Consider the following 19,370-nt stretch of genomic DNA (forward strand, 5'->3'; position numbering starts at 1 on the left):
ATTTAACTCGGATGAGTGATGCTCTGGAGTAGATAAATAATTACTCAGCCGTCTGCTAGAGATAACAGCCTGCAGCAAACGAAGCACGCAATGTTAGTCAGCTGTAAGTTGAAAAGCTTTGCGGCACGGTTGTGCTTCGCCACACAGTGGAGCTCGTCCAGTTGGGATGAGTCTTTGCCGAACAGGGCGATGTTTTGAGGCAAGCAGCCGAGGGGGCCTGTGTTGTGAATCCAGAACTTGCTAGCACCTTGGTCATACAGTTTCTGAAATCAAGGAACAGAGAAAATGGGTCAGGTGTGAAGCACCTCCTTACACCAAGACAGCATATAGAAGGAAGAGTATGGAAAGAATGAAATTTCTGAACTTGGAGAACTAAGTGAATTACATTTACATCAGAGTAGGATCCCTGTACACCAATTAGTCAGCTTTGGGGAAAGAGGCATAGGAAGCTCTGCAAGGATAGATAGAAGTGCTATATCGTTTACAAACCTTGAGACCATTCTCAAATTCCAACAAAATAGTTGGAATGGAAACGATGACCTGGTCCTCTGTTCTTGAATAGAACTCACCAGCAAGGTCATTCTGCCCAATATCGAACGTGTAGAGTCCCTCTGAGAAGTAATCTTGCTGAGGAATGTATCGGCTGTGCATATCTCCTGCACGAGTAAAAAAAACAAAGTTACTTCACCAGCATAGCTCTCTAGTCAAAATATAGGATTTAAAATGATGATTGCCCGCTCACTGGCTGTTACCGGCTGTTACCGGCATTCTTTTTCTAGCTGTTATCATACAACCAGTGACATCATGTGGTACCTATTATGGCGGCAACATAATGTGAAAAATTGGAATGGAGAACAGAATGATATTGTTCTATCTACCAGAAAATGCAACCATTACTGATGCATTAAGTTGAAGGAACAAACCTTCACCAAACCAGAATAAAGTTGAGCAACCTGACATAGATCAAAAGGCATACTATAGAGCACTTGCAATAATAACACACACCATGTAAATGTAAATGACAGGTCCAAATATACAGCACTAACACACACATGAAACTGGCTACCAAGATCTATGACATTATATGAACTTAGGAACTAACAAAGTCATCTTCAAGTAATGTTTTGGATAAATGTGTTCACAAATGTGTCGACAACTGTTCACTAATCAGCTAATCTTTTTTAGCGATATCGATAAGTCTTTGTTGTATGTTTGCAGGGATGGCATATCGGCACGAATTGTCCTCATAACTTAAAAGATCAATCACAAAGTTCCTTCGAAGAGTCTTTGCATCCTACAGACAAAGACATAAGAGAACAAAACATATTATCTTGTAGAACGAGATAGCTAGAATGTAAGTTTTGAACATAAAACGAACGTACTACACTCACCCCAACAAATTTCAGTCGTCTGTCATTCCCCCACATGGCCATAGCTTGTAGAACGAGGTAGCTGGTATTAAACCTATAGAATAATATTTGGGCAACTATGTTTTATACAATGATTATCATAGAAAAAATTTAAACTACTGAGAAGGTGGTACGAAGAAAATACCCTCTTAAGTCAATTGGAACACCAGTCTGAATTGTATGTTCCCACTTAAAGATATCCTCCGCCCATCCAGAACGTTTCTTGCTGTAAGCAATCTTATATTTTTTTGAGGCCATGATAATCGCTTCCGCGAACCTCTTGTATGGCATGTGTTTACACCAATCTTGAGTCGGTGTAAAATCGATAAAAGTCACATGCTTTTTAACATGATCTATTACGAAAAGGGCGTGACAACCATTGAATTTCCATGGCATGAGAACCTGCAAAATATCAGTCATTAGGATCCTACAACAGAAGTGTCCTTTATAAATACATTCGAAATGAACACATACTTACATATCTACAACCTGTGATATAATAATTCATTGATGGCCAACAATCGAGTGTTTTGGCTAACTCTTCTGTTGTAGGATCCTGATGGTACTTTGGAAGTTTACCAAAACCAACCATTCTCTGGACAGTATATATACATGTCCACATGATGATTAGATGTAGATACTATATATTAATACATTAATGATTGGAAACAAACTTACCCAAAAACGCATGTCCATATAATGCTTTCTATTATTTATGATTTCTTCTTTCGGCCTACGTGACTCTTTATTGGCAAGCAGCCGAACAGCCATGTCAAAACATCTTAGAATCATATCTTGAGTTGTCGTTAATATGTTTTGCAGGTCTTTGACAGATATTTCTATCTTAAAAGGATTGAAACTTCGCACCCATGTTCTCCTGTAATGTAGCATGACGAAAGTCTATATCAAGAATCTAAGTAGTCGATATACATAAAATAAATAAATAAATGAGCACTTACTCTAGTGTCGTATCGTCTTCTATTGCCATGATATAATCACATAAAACATCTATTGAATCGGCTTTGGTCACTGGCATGTCCTTTGTGGAAAGACCAACCATTAAAAAGTCATTGGTGCAACCATCGGTAGAGACTTTTACAGGAGCTCTTTTATCCCAATCATCAACAAACCACCTTTGCAAGTCTGCTTGAGTAATAGGGCCTTCCTCATCTTCATACACTACTTCGCTATCATCAAGCACGTGGAGTAGTTTCCTCTTATTAGAATCTGTTGGGTTTTCTAATATCTCAACATCAGATGGGCTTCCAGAGTCAACTTCTTTTTCATTTTTGTATAACAGACACCCCCTTCTCTTATTCAGGTCTGAAGATAGTAATATAGCAGCCATTTTTTCCCTAAAGTGTGACATGTCATCCTACAAATAAGAAACAATTATTTAGCATTATATATGTAACACTGACTGTAGATGTCCATATATGTCATAGTAGTAATAATATACCTGGGTAAAACTGTCAGACAGTTCATCCCCTGTCCAGTATTCGATATAGTTCAAAAGAAAGAGGCCACATGAAGAGCTACAATATACATTAATACCAACATATAAAGATTAGTATGAATGAAGAAATTGGTAAAGAAGATCTTAGGACGTACCTATCTGTCTGCTTTGCATATCCCATGTCTATTTCTCTGAGCGGCCAAGAAGCAACTTGGAGGTCTGGCCACCTGTGGTCTTTTAACTCCTTACATTGAGATATCATATCTATTTGTCTTTGCAGTCCTTTAATCTTTATATATGGTAAAATAAAATTAGAGATTGGGATAAGTTAATATTGAATTCATAATTGTTTAGTTTGTGCATACTCACAGAGTCAGTGAGGTCTTTGCGGTCTTGTGAAGTACCAAGTGAATCGAGCACTTGTATCTCCATATTTCTTGCATGGATCACAACAAGATACCAGTGCGTCTCTCGGATGTTTATCGGAATAAACACATACAAAACAATTATAAATACTTGCATAAGAATAAAATATATATAAACACTAACTGTTCAGATTGCAAACTCATATGTACCATGTCATGGTCTAGGTAAAGTAACACCCTTCGTTCAGCGCTACATATGTGTGCCATGTCTTTAATTGGATATAGCTCCTCTGTTTTAATTTCAAGATCACCATCTCGCTTCAGGAAATTGAACTGGAAAGCATTTTCTATGTGAACGCGACCTCCAGATCGGCACTTTAGATGCTTTTGAGCTTTTATCAAATTTATGTAACAGTCTATAACCTGCAAGTGTAAGTTGTGGTTAAAAATACCTGGATGAGTAAAAAAACTTACACATAACAACGTCGCCAAATATAAAAACTAAGCATGGATTACCTCGTCACCTAAATATGCGCTCGGCTGAAATAAACACTCCATCCACTTCCTTTCAACAAAGGCATCATCAATAAGAACGACTTCTACCCTTGGTTCACAAGGGATTTCCTTGATAAAATCGATGAGAGCAAGATCACCTTGCGTGCAAATATAGTCTAGGAGCAACCAGTCATGATATAAAACTAAAATTAGTTATTACAAAAAATACAAATTGATCCATACAGAACTATGAAAATTATAATACCTTCTCGAACTATTGCGGTTGCCACCGATTTTTTTGGCTTGTTATGAGACAAGCCTACAAATAGAGATTCCATTCTCGCGGGACAAAAACCTACATTCAAAACAAATTGTTAGATGCATAAAAATTAATATTGCTAATTTCACAAATGATCCAAAACTCAACAATACTTTAAGATAGTATGCATGCTCTAATAATACACAAACATGTGCGGCTCTAATAAAAAAATTGTAGCATGCAAACATGACTTGATAATACACCAGACCAATCAAACATAAGAGAAACATCATCCTATTAGTTTGTTAGTTGAACATGCAACTCTTACCATGGGTCTAATTTGTTAGGACCTCTTTGTAGACGATGTTCTTGGTATATGTTCCACAATCTACGGTGGGGGTTTTCTTTACACCCTTCCTTGACTTTTTCCTCCCATCGACAGCTGGGATGACAAGAATCTTTATGTTCGATCGGGCTGTCGCTCTAGATAGAGCAACATATAGTTGGCCATGAGAGAACACTGGTTCAGGCAAGTATACACCAACATTGGGAATAGTCTGACCCTGTGCTTTGTTAACCGTCATTGCAAAGCTAAGCCGTACAGGAAACTGCTTTCTTTTGAACTGGAAAGGGAACATCTCTTCATCGGAGGGACACAGCGGTATACGCGGTAGGAAAATCCGTTTTCCAACGTGTTGACCCAGTACAATCTCTGCGTCAATGCTATTTCTTTGGAAGCCACGAACGACCAGCCTGGTGCCATTGCAAAGTCCATTTGCAGGGTCTATATTCCGGAGCAATATAACAGGACATCCAATCTTGAGCTTCAAAACATGAGGTGGTAGCCCATTAGGCGTCAATGTGTTTAGGAACTCGGGTGGGTAGTAGTTGTGGGGATCATCCATGGCGCTATCGAAACTATGGTACACCATATGCTCCCCTTGAAAACGATCAATCATCTTAACATTTATCATATCAACCCAGTCGTTCCGTGTTGACAGTATTGCCCTTGAAGTGATGTAGGTAGAATCAGACATATTTTCGTTGAGATTTGGGAAAGCAAAGTCTATTAGGTTGTCAAGATCGTTGTCACTCCCACTGTAAGGCACACACACATCATCAGGAAGACGAATGTCGCCGTCACTATTTGTTTCCTCAGTTCCACCGCCTACGCGCAGCAAAAACTCCGCAAACCAAGGGTTGTTTTTTGCTCTCATGTTGCTAACAAGCTTTAAGTGGGACATGGACTCCCATAGGTAAGACATCCGTAGAGAAGATGCGACCACTTGAGCCCTTGACCCTTTACGAACAACAGGCAAGACCTGTCTGAAATCTCCACCGAAGACAATGGTTTTACCACCAAATGGCAGTGCGGGGCGACCCATTATATCGCGCATGCTATTGTCCAGTGCCTCCACGGCTTGTCTCTTAGTCATAGAAGCCTCGTCCCAGATAATGAGAGATGCTTTCCGTAGCAACTCTGTTGTTCCACTCTGCTTCGTGAAGCTACATACAGCGCCATCGTCAATAGTGAGTGGTATCTTGAAGCGTGAATGGGCGGTTCTTCCTCCAGGCATTATGGAAGCCGCAACGCCAGATGTAGCTGTTGCCACTGCAATCTTGCCCTGGTTGCGTAGCGTCGCGAGCAGCACTCTGTATAGATAAGTCTTCCCGGTGCCACCAGGTCCATCCACAAAGAATAATCCGCCCTGATCGGTGTCAACGGCAGACATAATCTTATCATAGGCGGCCCTCTGTTCCTCGTTAAGAGAGTCTTTAAGAGCCACATCTTCCACTGTCGGTTGGATACTTTCCTCCTCGTAAACCTCCCGAGCAGTACCAATAGCATCGTCATACGCGTCGATCATAGGAGGTAGAGGGAATGTCTTTATGTCCTTTCCCATTGACTGCAGCATGTTCCTAATATCAATCAATACCATCTGCTCAACATGAGTTTTGTTCTGACTCTTGTGTTGATAGTCCTCGGACATAGAATCTTTGTGTTTCTGCCAGAGTACAGCCACATCACTTGGCTCACAGTAAACCAGTATTGTGGCAAAAAGCCGTCGCAGCGACGATGGCATCTGGAAAAGAGCACGTTCAGTGAGACACTCATCCAGTGTGTTGTCCGACTCAAGTAGTCCCCTTCTCTCTGCTGCCTCACGAAAAGTCGGTAGGGTGACACCATCAACTGTCCTTAGATCCACATAGGAGGCGGCGCCAGTCACGTGGTTTAGGAGAACACGAAGATAGTAGCGCTCCCCCTCAGCCGGATGAGCAGAGACTATCCTACCGACTTGTCCACCTGTATCTCGTTTCCTCTGTTGCCATACTTTTCCCTTACCACTCTGCCAAGTGTACCACTCAGGGAAGTCACGATATAGGATGCCACGAGCCTCCTCGTGTAGCCTATTCGCCTCAAAATATGATGTGAGCATCGACCTATCAACACCTGGACGGTTGACGACTCGCTCGACCATTTGCCGCTCGTGAAACGCCACCATGTGCATGTTTGGAAGATGGAGTTGAAGCTGCATAACAGGTGGAGATATCTGACTAAGCTCAAAGCCGTATATCCTCCACAAGGCTTCCGGAGGAGTCACCCACCTTGCATCTCTATACTGCTTGATCTCATCAACATCATCATCTGCCTTGCTCGCATCTCTCATAACAACAGACGCACGATCATGGCCTTTGTATATGTATTTGAACAGGTATTTAACAGCCTTGATGCTCCCACATGCCTCGACATTGATGTGGCAGTTGAAGAGACGAAGGAGGTATGGGTTATAAGGGGCAACCCATCTATTGTCTAGTTCGCACCCTCGGACCTTTTCTTTACGGTCATCGTCACGACGTCTATAAATAGGGTACGAATCCTTCCCTTGCAAGGTTGTGTCACTGAAAGGCCGAGGGTAATGATTCTTGCACGATTTACGACCCTTAGTGCATGGGCAGTTAGGGTTTAGCGACCCACACGGGCCATGCATCATATGCTTGATAACCATCTTTCGTAGTTCAGGGTACTTGTTGCTTGGGATCTCGGCTGAGATCAAAAGGTCGTACTGCTCAGGACATGTGAGCTTGTACTTCCTCTGCATTATGAGTAGAAAATGGGCATGCGGCAAACCCCGCTTCTGAAACTCCACGACATAGACGTAGGCTCGGACCTTACCAAGAATATCCTGTTTAGTCAGCCGATGCTTTAACTCTTGTAGCTTCGCATGAAAGACACGCACTACAAGATCTGAACGATCTTGCGGTGTCTGCCCAGGGAGAAGCTCCCTCCTTATCTCATCCCAGTTAGGGTTACATGTCATGGTAAGAAATATGTCTGGTTTACCAAACTTCCGCACCAGAGCCATAGCATCCATATACCGACGTCTCATGTCACGAGGACCGCCGATAAACGACGTCGACAGCACAGTTCGCTTGCCGACCTTCTCTCCTCTAATATCTCCATCTAGCATGCTATCCACCAAGCCCTGGTACAGGTCTGCCCTTAACCGATCCTGATTCTTGCGTATGTAATCTAAACGAGAGTTCTCAATCTTTATGTACGTGTCGACCGCGAACTGCTGAAAAAGCCGCTTTCCATGAAGTATAGGATTGAATACCCCGGGGCGAATCTGGAATTTGTAGCAGTAGTAGTCACGTACAGACACACATAAATGGCTAGGAGATTCTGCATACGCAAGGATTATAAAGTGAGTGATGATGAAAAGATAGTTAATAATGCGCAAATATTTCAAAATATAAACAAACAACTAACCCGCATCTTCATCATTTGCATTACTTGCCCTATGTGTCGCACGGTATGCATCCACTTCGTCCATGGATACTCCGACCTTTGGGATATTTGCGTGCCAACCAAGTTCGCCTCTAGGGAAGAACAATGGATATGATAGTGCATCGTAGCATCCATGGTATGAGCGGATGCAGTGGCTTGAACTGTCCTTCCCATGGAGCATAACACTCTTGCTGAACTGGCCTCGCCCTTCGCTCCCTTCGATCCAGATAGCGGCCACCTCCGAAGTGAGAGGTGTGTTATATGTCTTCTGGTTCAACGTCTGGTCTAGGTTCAACGCGATACGATAGTCATCAAGGTTCTCAACGTGACCCATGGTCCTAAGGTGCTCGGAGTACGGGTTTCCATGTAGTATGTCGACTATCTGTCGAATAACCTCTTTGTCTTTCTGTTGATGCTCTTCGCGACACTTACGGTACCGATGCTCGAGAGTGGGATCATCATCATAAAAGTAAAGCTCAAGGTGTTTATGCTCTGCCCCACCATCCCTACCAAATGACTTGATATTGTGATACATCATGCCCTGTGCTCGGAACGTGTATATACCAGAATCCCTTACATTAGTTGTCATACTATCGAGGCAACAGTATAGGGAAGTGAAAGAGAAATGGCCATTAAAAAACCTAATGTTATCACGAAAGTGCCTAGCATCAGAGTCTGCACTATCCCACAACCTCTTGAGTTGGGGAGGGGTCTCCAGTGGGGCTAGCTCAACCTTCCCACCACGACAACAAAAACCAGGTGTCTCATACTCAAACTTCTTCGCGGTGCAATAACCGCAGTTGGGAACAGTCTTGAGCATATGTGTTTCTTCAGGGATGTTGCTGTACACCTTGTCGTACGGGTCAGGAACATCAGTGGCAGTCGATTCATCTTGACTACCATCGACCTCTATATCCTCATCGGTATCCTCATCTGATATTTTTTTGGAAACAATGAGTAAGACATATGTATTTATATAAGCATTGGTATCATACAAAGATTGAAATTAGTACATTGCCCAGCGAATAGGTATCCCTCGTTCTCATCAGCGTCGTCTTCAAATACGACACCGTCATCGTCATCAACTGGAACGTGAAAATACAAGCCACATAAAATACATGTGCATTCGTGATAACAGGGTAGAGAAAATATGTAGCCCGAATAAAGATTATTAACAATTACCATTGGAAATGACCCTTGGCTTCGACTGGGTATGATCAACCCCACTTCCTTGTTCGGGCATACTTGCACTCTCATTTGTTGCCACGATAGCACCATGGCATTGACTCCTACATTGTACTGATGGAAACACACGTTTAGTCGGACTACACGCTATCGTCCAAGTTGGTCAGCCAAAATGACCGACAACTCATCTGACTTGAAAACAATGATAGTATATTACCATTGTTGTTGATCTTTGCAGTCATATGGGGTTGTGTCCAATCATCCCCTTCACCAGCGTCATTGATGGTATCATCAGTCGCAGTAGCCATGTTCCTTGAAATGGATGCTTCAAATTGCCGGTTTCGACGGGCTAAGATAGATTGTCTTTCACCATGTGGCACATGTTGTTTACGTCTTAGTGGTCCAGTAGACATATGCAGTGAATTGGCATCCTCAGTCTGTGTTGAAGCTGGCAGGAACGGGTTACTGGCGATTTCAGGGATAACCCAGTCGCAGGGGGTAACTGCGGATCCATCAGGTTCAATTGCATCTGTTGTAGGGTGTACAACCTCAGGGGTATATGTTGGGGACTCCATGGCGATGGACTCATGACTCAATGTGTCAGCCAACAGTGCTCTACGTTTTCGTATGTACTCTATCTTTGACCCTTTCCGCTTTGGTGTACTATTGTACAACCTAAGGCGTTCACGCCTAAACTCCCTCTCGGCGGGAGTTAAGTTTTTGTACCGCTCTCTAAAGTAGGCGGCCTTTTCCAAATTATGGTTAGACGTGTTACCAACCGTTTCATGCTCACCGCCTGGAATAAGGCATGTATACGTTAAACCGCCTGAAATCAGCTGTTTTACAAATTTAGTTGAGTGAAAAGTCATGTACCTGGTGTCAGAAGGTCTCTCGTTGTGAAAACATCGTTTGCCTTGAATGTCTCATTCCTATGCAACCAATCGCTATCTTCATCTTGATTCACATTTATTTTTTCGTTTCCATCTAAAAACATTGAACACATTACTTTCTAAGTGTAGGTTTATGCACAGAAAACTAATTTAAATTTGACGTGTTTCATCACCTCCTGACACAGTGGACATCATATGTTGTCCCTTGTTTTGTTGTCGCGCCTCACGTCGTTTCTTATTCAACTCGTTCCTTGGGTCTACTGACATTTTTGCACGTCGTTCTCTATGCCTTTGCCTTTCTCGTTCGATAAAATTATTGGTCGGTGAAGTGTTATTATTTGGAACTGCCAAATCAACAGTGGCAAAATGACTTTCATGGCTACAAAATGATTTTCATGGCTACAAAAAATTGCGACTGGTATACCCACAATACCTTGTGTTGCAAAGTTTGTGAAATCAATTGTGCTACAGCCATCTGAAAGACTAACTGTGAAACACAATGAAAACCAAAAAATAAGATTAATAGATATTCACTAATCCACAAGAGGATATGTTAAAATAATTGTTACAATGATCATATACCTGGACCAAGATGGATTACTTCACGACGCTTTCTACTTTTATCGTTTTTTTGTTCAACGGTCATCGCGGCATATCTTTCCCTTTCCCTTTGCCTCTTACGTTCCTTAGCATCAACATTTGGTCCAAGCGATTTCGATCCATTTTCATCAGCTACAATATAACCTTGTGTATTAGCGTTCCCCTACATACTACGATATAAACGTTAATCGACACAAGTGTAATTACCTTTACCTATATTAATGGTGTTTGAGATGTTTGTCAATGGTGTGCGGCCATCACTAAGTTCCATCTGATATGTTTCTGTTGGTTCTCCGTTCTCCATAAAGACCCCTATTATGGATAGTGGAATGGCTTAGTTAAGTTTTCACACATTTACTCTGTGTACAACCACAATTTAGTTCAATATATCTCTACTACACATTAAGGACACAGTGAGGGCGTCCACCAAGCATCACCGTGCCCCCGCCAATAATCATTCCTTCATCATATTTGCAAACTGATAACTTCCACAAAAGGAAACTAATTATACACCATGATGATGATGTATTGGATGTTTTAAGTGAAAATCCAGATGACTGTTCTATTTCAGATGATTCTGAGATGGATTTAGGCGATGCTTATGCAGACAAATTTATGCTAATAACATGTTTGTGGTGTACGGGTGTGTAGCAGAAAAGAACAAAAAAAAGTTGTGTTAAGTTTGTTATGAAAACAAAGTTCAGCAATAATTGTTTGTGACTTCAAGTTCATGATATAATTGTACACTATACTCTAGCTGCTGTCATCTATGGAGTTCAGCAATAATTGTTTGTGACTTCAAGTTCTTTATGTAGTTGTGACTGTTATAAGCACTAATTGATAATTATTATCTGTTAGTTGCTTGTTTGTTCAAAAATATTTGTTGGAGATACTTGATGCATATGCCCTTGCAGTGTAGGTCTGATTTCTTGTTCACACTACCATTCTAATTTTAGTGGCATCTGTATCTGCTAGTTGAATCCACCTTCATATGCTCTGTTACTGTGTTATGGAAACTAATCTATACTGCATTTCAGATTCTGGAGAATTCCAGCCAGTTGTGCCTGTTGTGAAAGCCGAGCCACTTAAAAATCAGTGGGCTGATGAAGATGTTGAAGAAGATGATGTAAAAGAATCATGGGAAGAAGAGGAGGAGGAGGCAAATGAAATTATATGATTTTTTTAATTGATGCATCACATGAACCCTTTCATTTAACTTTGGTTATTTCATGTATATAGGGAACAGTAAATTTTCTCATCTTTATACACATTTCCATCTTTATGTAGTTGTGTCTGTTACAAGCATGAATGTCTGCATGTTGATAGCACTAATTGATAATTATTATCTGTTCGTTGCTTGGATGTTCAAAAATATTTGTTGAACCTTTGATGATGGAAGCTCTTGAGAAGATTGAGAAGGATATTAAGACACCACTTTTAAGGAGTGACAAGATGAGAAGATGCCTGATGTCAGGAAACAGGACATCAGAAACTTCCACTCTTTTTGATTGTGACATCACACTTGACGACTAACTTCTCAAGAGATACTATAAGACTGCATCTTTGATTGCAGCCAGCACAAAATCAGCTGCCATATTCAGTGGCGTCAGCACTACTATTTGTGAAAAATGTATGCATATGGCAGGAATCTTGGTCTATCCTTCCAGGTTGTCGATGACATGCTGGATTTCACCCAGTCAGCCGAACAACTTGGCAAACCAGCAGCAAGTGACTTGGCAAAGGGAAACCTGACTGCTCCAGTCATCTTCGCTTTGCAAAGTGAACCAGAGCTAAGGGAGATCATTGATTCCGAGTTCAGTGACACGGATTCGTTAGCTGCTGCAATAGAGCTCGTTCATAGAAGTGGTGGGATACGGAGGGCACATGAGCTTGCAAGAGAGAAGGGTGACTTGGCAATCCAAAATCTGCAGTGCCTTCCAAGAAGTGACTTCAGAAGTGCCCTTGAGAAGATGGTGGAATACAGTCTTGAGGGGATTGAGTAGTGGATTTTACTTGAATGCTCCATCAGGGCTCCATCAGGTACATATCTCCATTTGGGGTTTGGGGTAGTTTCCATATAAATCTTTATATTCAGCCCCTTTGGGAAGATACATTTCACCGAAAAATCAGATGAATCGCACTATTTCATACAAATCTGGGGATAGCCTTTGAGCAGGCCACTACTATCATGTTGATTTTGTAACAGCTTGTGCAGAATCATAAGAAACCATGGTTTTGAAAGGGAAATGTGCCTTTGGACCATTTCGAAGTATTTTGGTGATTGAGTGCAAACACAAGTGCTTAATTGTGAATCTATGCCCATGGATGAACAAGGTGCAAATCACAAGTAAAGGTATGTTTCTAAACCTTAGTACATTGGTGTTATGTACTAATATACTTGTCTAAGTGTTAGAAACAGAAAGAAGAAGAGAAGAGAAGACTTGGCTGTGTACAGCCAAAGGGCTGTTTTGGTCTGGGGCACCGGACTGTCCGGTGGTGCACCGGACAGTGTCCGGTGGTGCACCGGACAGTGTCCGGTGCACCAGGCAGCCTTGGCCGAACAGGCCGCTCTCGGGAATTCGCCGACGGCGTACGGCTAAAATTCACCGGACTGTCCGGTGTGCACCGGACTGTCCGGTGAGCCAACGGTCGGCTGAGCCAACGGTCGGCCGCGGATTCTGCGCGCGACACGTGGCCAAGCCAACGGTCGGAAGGAGGCACCGGACTGTCCGGTGTGCACCGGACTGTCCGGTGCGCCAGATCTGCAACGGTCGGCAACGGTCGGCTGCGCCTGTTAAGGAAAGGAATCGGGCACCGGACACTGTCCGGTGTGCACCGGACTGTCCGGTGCGCCCGACGACAGAAGGCAAGGATAGCCTTCCAGATGTGCTCTCAACGGCTCCTAGCTGCCTTGGGGCTATAAAAGGGACCCCTAGGCGCATGGAGGAGAACACCAAGCATTCCTTGAGCACTCTTGATCACTCACACATCAATCTTGCGCACTTGTTCGACATTCTAGTGATTTGAGCTCCGTTCTAGTGTGCTAGTCTTCTGAGCTCAAGTCTGGGTCTTGTGTGTGCGTATTCGCTGTGATTTTTGTGTTGTGTGTGAGTTGCTAATCCCTCCCTTGCTCCGTGATTCTCTGTGAACATCTTTTGTAAGGGCGAGAGGCTCCAAGTTGTGGAGATTCCTCGCAAACGGGATTGAGAAAAGAAAAGCAAGAACACCGTGGTATTCAAGTTGATCATTGGATCACTTGAGAGGAGTTGAGTGCAACTCTCGTCCGTTGGGACGCCACAACGTGGAGTAGGCAAGTTTTGTACTTGGCCGAACCACGGGATAACCACCGTGTCATCTCTGTGATTGATTTCTTGTGGTTATTGTGTTTTGACTCCTCTCTAGCCACTTGGCCATAATTGTGCTAACACTTAACAAAGTTTGTGTGGCTTAAGTTTTGAAGGTTTACAGGGTCACCTATTCACCCCCCCTCTAGGTGCTCTCAATTGGTATCAGAGCCGTTCTCTTCAAGAAAGGGACTAATCGCCCGAAGAGATGGATCCTAAGGGGAAGGGAATCGTGATCAACGATAAAGAGAAGGAGTCCTTCGTCAACGAGCCCAAAGATGACAAGCCTAACGACTCTGGCTCGGGTCATAGACGGAAGGAAGGAAAGAAGAAGAAGACAAGGCGCATCAAGGAGATCATATACTACGACGATAGTGATGAGTCTACTTCTTCCCAAAAGGATGATGACAACGACTACAAAAAGACGGTCAATTCGAACTTTTCATTTGATTATTCTCGTATTCAACATAGTTCGAATTCGCATTTGCTTTCCATTCCTCTTGGCAAACCTCCACACTTCGATGGGGAGGACTACGGATTTTGGAGTCACAAAATGCGTAGTCACTTATTCTCTCTCCATCCAAGCATATGGGAGATTGTGGAAAATGGAATGAAATTTGATAGCTCGGATAGCCCTATGCTTATAAATGAACAAATTCATAGAAATGCACAAGCTACTACTGTCCTCTTAGCTTCTTTGTGCAGGGAAGAGTACAATAAGGTGAGCGGCTTGGACAATGCCAAGCAGATATGGGACACTCTCAAGATCTCTCACGAGGGGAACGACATCACCATGCTCACCAAGATGGAGTTGGTGGAGGGCGAGCTTGGACGATTCGCCATGATAAGGGGAGAGGAGCCAACTCAAACTTACAACCGGCTCAAGACCCTTATCAACAAAATAAGGAGCTACGGGAGCACGCGTTGGACGGATCACGACGTCGTCCGCCTAATGCTCAGGTCATTTACCGTTCTTGATCCTCATCTCGTGAACAATATTCGTGAGAATCCCAGGTACACGATGATGACGCCCGAGGAAGTACTTGGAAAATTCGTGAGCGGGCGGATGATGATCAAGGAGGCAAGATATGTCGACGACGCGTTGAACGGTCCACTCCACGAGCCTCAACCCATTGCTCTAAAGGCAACGAGGAGCAAGGAGTCGCTACCTAGCAAGGTGGCGCAAGTTGAGGCGGCCGGGCTCAATGATGAAGAGATGGCTCTCATCATCAAGAGATTCAAGACGGTACTAAAAGGTCACAAGGGGCAGCCAAGCAAGACCAAGACAAAGGGGAAGCGCTCATGCTTCAAGTGCGGTAAGATTGGTCATTTTATCGCTAACTGCCCCGATAATGATAGTGACCAGGAACAGGGAAACAAGAGGGAAAAGAAGAAGAATTACAAGAAGGCAAAGGGCGAGGCGCATCTAGGCAAGGAGTGGGACTCGGACTGCTCCTCGTCCGACTCCGACAATGAAGGACTCGCCGCTACCGCCTTCAACAAGTCATCCCTCTTCCCAAACGAGCATCACACTTGCCTTATGGCAAGGGAAAAGAAGGTAATCACTCGTAACGCTAGTACTAATGATTCTTCTAGTGATGAGTCGAGTGATGATGATGACATAGACTATTCTAGTTTGTTCAAGGGATTGGATAGAAATAAAATTGATAAAATCAATGAATTGATTGATGCATTGAATGAGAAGGATAAACTCTTAGAGAAACAAGAGGATTTATTGTATGAAGAGCATGATAAATTTGTAGAAGCTCAACGATCTCATGCTCTAGAAGTTAAAAGAAATGAAATGCTTTCTTGTGAACTATCTTCTTGCCATGAGACAATTTCTAAATTAAAGAGCATTAATGATGACTTAAATGCTAAACTAGTAGAAGCAAATAGATCCAACTCTTGTGTTGAACATGTTGAAATTTGCACTAGGTGTAAGGATGTTGATATTAATGCGTGCAGTGAACACTTAGTCTCCATTTCAAAATTGAATGATGAATTAGCTAGTCTTAATACCCAACTTAAGACTAGCAAGAGTGAATTTGAAAAACTAAAATTTGCAAGGGATGCCTACACTATTGGTAGACACCCCTCAATTAAGGATGGGCTTGGCTTCAAGAGGGAAGCCAAGAACTTAACAAGCCATAAGACTCCCATCTCCACCAAGGAGAAAGGGAAGGCTCCTATGGCTAATAGTGTTAAGAAGAATCATGCTTTCATGTACTATGATAGGAGATATTCTAGAAATGCTTTTAGAGGTCATGATGTTTTTGATTCACATGCTTATGACTCTTATGCTATGACTGCTTCTAGTTCTCATGTTATGCATGGTAGAAATGTGCTTAGAAGAAATGTTGTTCATCAAATGCCTAGGAGAAATGTTGTTAGGAAAGTAGTGAATGAACCTTCTACAATTTACTGTGCTTTAAATGCTTCCTTTGCTATTTGTAGAAAGGATAAGAAAATTGTTGCTAGGAAGTTAGGGGCAAAATGCAAGGGAGACAAAACTTGCATTTGGGTCCCTAAGGATATTTGCACTAACCTTGTAGGACCCAACATGAGTTGGGTACCTAAGTCCCAAGCCTAAATTTGCCTTGCAGGTTTATGCATCCGGGGGTTCAAGCTGGATTATCGACAGCGGATGCACAAACCATATGACGGGGGAGAAGAAGATGTTCACCTCCTACGTCAAGAATAAGGATTCCCAAGATTCAATCATATTCGGTGATGGGAATCAAGGCAAGGTAAAAGGGTTAGGTAAAATTGCAATCTCTAATGAGCACTCAATTTCTAATGTGTTTTTAGTTGAGTCTTTGGGATATAATTTATTATCTGTTAGTCAATTATGTCATATGGGGTATAACTGTCTATTTACAGATATAGATGTGTCTGTCTTTAGAAGAAGTGATGGTTCACTAGCTTTTAAGGGTGTATTAGACGGCAAACTTTATTTAGTTGATTTTGCAAAAGAAGAGGCCGGTCTAGATGCATGCTTAATAGCTAAGACTAGCATGGGCTGGCTGTGGCATCGTCGCTTAGCACATGTGGGGATGAAGAACCTTCATAAGCTTCTAAAGGGAGAACATGTGATAGGTCTAACTAATGTTCAATTCGAAAAAGATAGACCTTGTGCAGCTTGTCAAGCAGGGAAACAGGTGGGAGGCTCTCATCACACCAAAAATGTGATGACGACATCAAGACCCTTGGAGATGCTGCATATGGACCTTTTTGGACCCGTCGCCTATCTGAGCATAGGAGGAAGTAAGTATGGTTTAGTTATTGTTGATGACTTTTCCCGCTTCACTTGGGTGTTCTTTTTGCAGGAAAAGTCCGAAACCCAAGGGACCCTCAAACGCTTCCTCAGGAGAGCTCAAAATGAGTTTGAGCTCAAAGTGAAGAAGATAAGGAGCGACAACGGATCCGAGTTCAAGAATCTTCAAGTGGAGGAATTCCTTGAAGAAGAAGGGATCAAGCATGAGTTCTCCGCTCCCTACACACCACAGCAAAATGGTGTGGTAGAGAGGAAGAACAGGACGCTCATTGACATGGCGAGGACGATGCTAGGAGAATTCAAGACCCCCGAGTACTTTTGGACGGAAGCCGTAAACACGGCTTGCCACGCCATCAACAGGGTCTACCTTCATCGCCTCCTCAAGAAGACGTCGTATGAGCTACTAACCGGTAACAAACCCAATGTATCTTACTTTCGTGTATTTGGGAGCAAGTGCTACATTCTAGTGAAGAGAGGTAGAAATTCTAAGTTTGCTCCCAAAGCTGTAGAAGGGTTTTTGTTAGGTTATGACTCAAATACAAAGGCGTATAGAGTCTTCAACAAATCATCGGGTTTGGTTGAAGTCTCTAGCGACGTTGTATTTGATGAGACTAATGGCTCTCCAAGAGAGCAAGTTGTTGATCTTGATGATGTAGATGAACAAGATGTTCCAACGGCCGCTATGCACACCATGGCGATTGGTGATGTGCGACCACAGGAACACTTGGAGCAAGATCAGCCTTCTTCCTCAACCATGGTGCATCCCCCAACCCAAGATGACGAACAGGTACCTCAAGTGGAGGCGTGTGATCAAGGGGGAGCACAAAATGATCATGTGATGGAGGAAGAAGCGCAACCAGCACCTCCAACCCAAGTTCGAGCGATGATTCAAAGGGATCATCCCGTCGACCAAATTCTGGGTGACATAAGCAAGGGAGTAACTACTCGATCTCGTGTAGTCAATTTTTGCGAACATTACTCTTTTGTCTCCTCTATTGAGCCTTTCAGGGTAGAGGAGGCCTTGCTAGATCCGGACTGGGTGTTGGCCATGCAAGAGGAGCTAAACAACTTCAAGCGCAATGAAGTTTGGTCACTGGTGCCTCGTCCCAAGCAAAATGTTGTGGGAACCAAGTGGGTGTTCCGCAACAAACAGGACGAGCACGGGGTGGTGACGAGAAACAAGGCTCGACTTGTGGCAAAAGGTTATGCCCAAGTCGCAGGTTTGGACTTCGAGGAGACTTTTGCTCCTGTGGCTAGGCTAGAGTCAATTCGTATCTTGCTAGCATATGCCGCTCACCATTCTTTCAGGTTGTATCAAATGGATGTGAAGAGCGCTTTCCTCAACGGGCCAATCAAGGAGGAGGTGTACGTAGAGCAACCCCCTGGCTTCGAGGATGAACGGTACCCCGACCATGTGTGTAAGCTCTCTAAGGCGCTCTATGGACTTAAGCAAGCCCCAAGAGCATGGTATGAATGCCTTAGAGACTTTCTAATTGTTAATGCTTTCAAGGTTGGGAAAGCCGATCCAACTCTTTTCACAAAGACATGTGACGGTGATTTGTTTGTGTGCCAAATTTATGTCGATGACATAATATTTGGTTCTACTAACCAAAAGTCTTGTGAAGAGTTTAGCAGGGTGATGACGCAGAAATTCGAGATGTCAATGATGGGCGAGTTGAACTACTTCCTTGGGTTCCAAGTGAAGCAACTCAAGGACGGCACTTTCATCTCCCAAACGAAGTACACGCAAGACCTGCTAAAGAGGTTTGGGATGAAGGACGCCAAGCCCGCAAAGACGCCGATGGGAACCGACGGACACACAGACCTCAACAAAGGAGGTAAGTCCGTTGATCAAAAAGCATACCGGTCAATGATAGGGTCTTTACTTTATTTATGTGCTAGTAGACCGGACATTATGCTTAGCGTATGCATGTGTGCTAGATTTCAATCCGATCCTAAGGAGTGTCACTTAGTGGCGGTGAAGCGAATTCTTAGATATTTGGTTGCTACGCCTTGCTTCGGGCTCTGGTATCCAAAGGGGTCTACCTTTGACTTGGTTGGATACTCAGACTCCGACTATGCTGGATGTAAGGTCGATAGGAAGAGTACATCAGGGACGTGCCAATTCTTAGGAAGGTCCCTGGTGTCATGGAACTCTAAGAAACAAACCTCCGTTGCCCTATCCACCGCTGAGGCCGAGTACGTTGCCGCAGGTCAGTGTTGCGCGCAACTACTTTGGATGAGGCAAACCCTCCGGGACTTTGGCTACAATCTGAGCAAAGTCCCACTCCTATGTGACA

At 43.2% G+C, this 19,370-nt stretch overlaps 2 long non-coding RNA genes and 1 pseudogene across 2 annotated transcripts; 1 reads left to right on the plus strand and 2 right to left on the minus strand.

Moving 5' to 3' along the window:
• Positions 1 to 221: 221 nt before the first annotated feature.
• LOC103634437 (uncharacterized) lies at positions 222 to 677 on the minus strand. The gene is made up of 3 exons (XR_002263580.1): positions 570 to 677; positions 386 to 451; positions 222 to 263 (listed from the first exon to the last, which is right to left on the minus strand). It is a non-coding gene; the product is annotated as an uncharacterized lncRNA (long non-coding RNA).
• A 192-nt stretch (positions 678 to 869) lies between these two features.
• LOC103633574 (uncharacterized) lies at positions 870 to 1,603 on the minus strand. Its single transcript, XR_556580.4, has 3 exons — positions 1,555 to 1,603; positions 1,392 to 1,464; positions 870 to 1,294 (listed from the first exon to the last, which is right to left on the minus strand). It is a non-coding gene; the product is annotated as an uncharacterized lncRNA (long non-coding RNA).
• A 10,223-nt stretch (positions 1,604 to 11,826) lies between these two features.
• Positions 11,827 to 12,467, plus strand: LOC118473008 (probable solanesyl-diphosphate synthase 3, chloroplastic; annotated as a pseudogene).
• The last annotated feature ends 6,903 nt before the right edge of the window (positions 12,468 to 19,370 follow it).

The sequence above is a fragment of the Zea mays genome, chromosome 7 (assembly GCF_902167145.1).
Source record: "Zea mays cultivar B73 chromosome 7, Zm-B73-REFERENCE-NAM-5.0, whole genome shotgun sequence".
Taxonomy (NCBI): Eukaryota; Viridiplantae; Streptophyta; class Magnoliopsida; order Poales; family Poaceae; genus Zea; species Zea mays.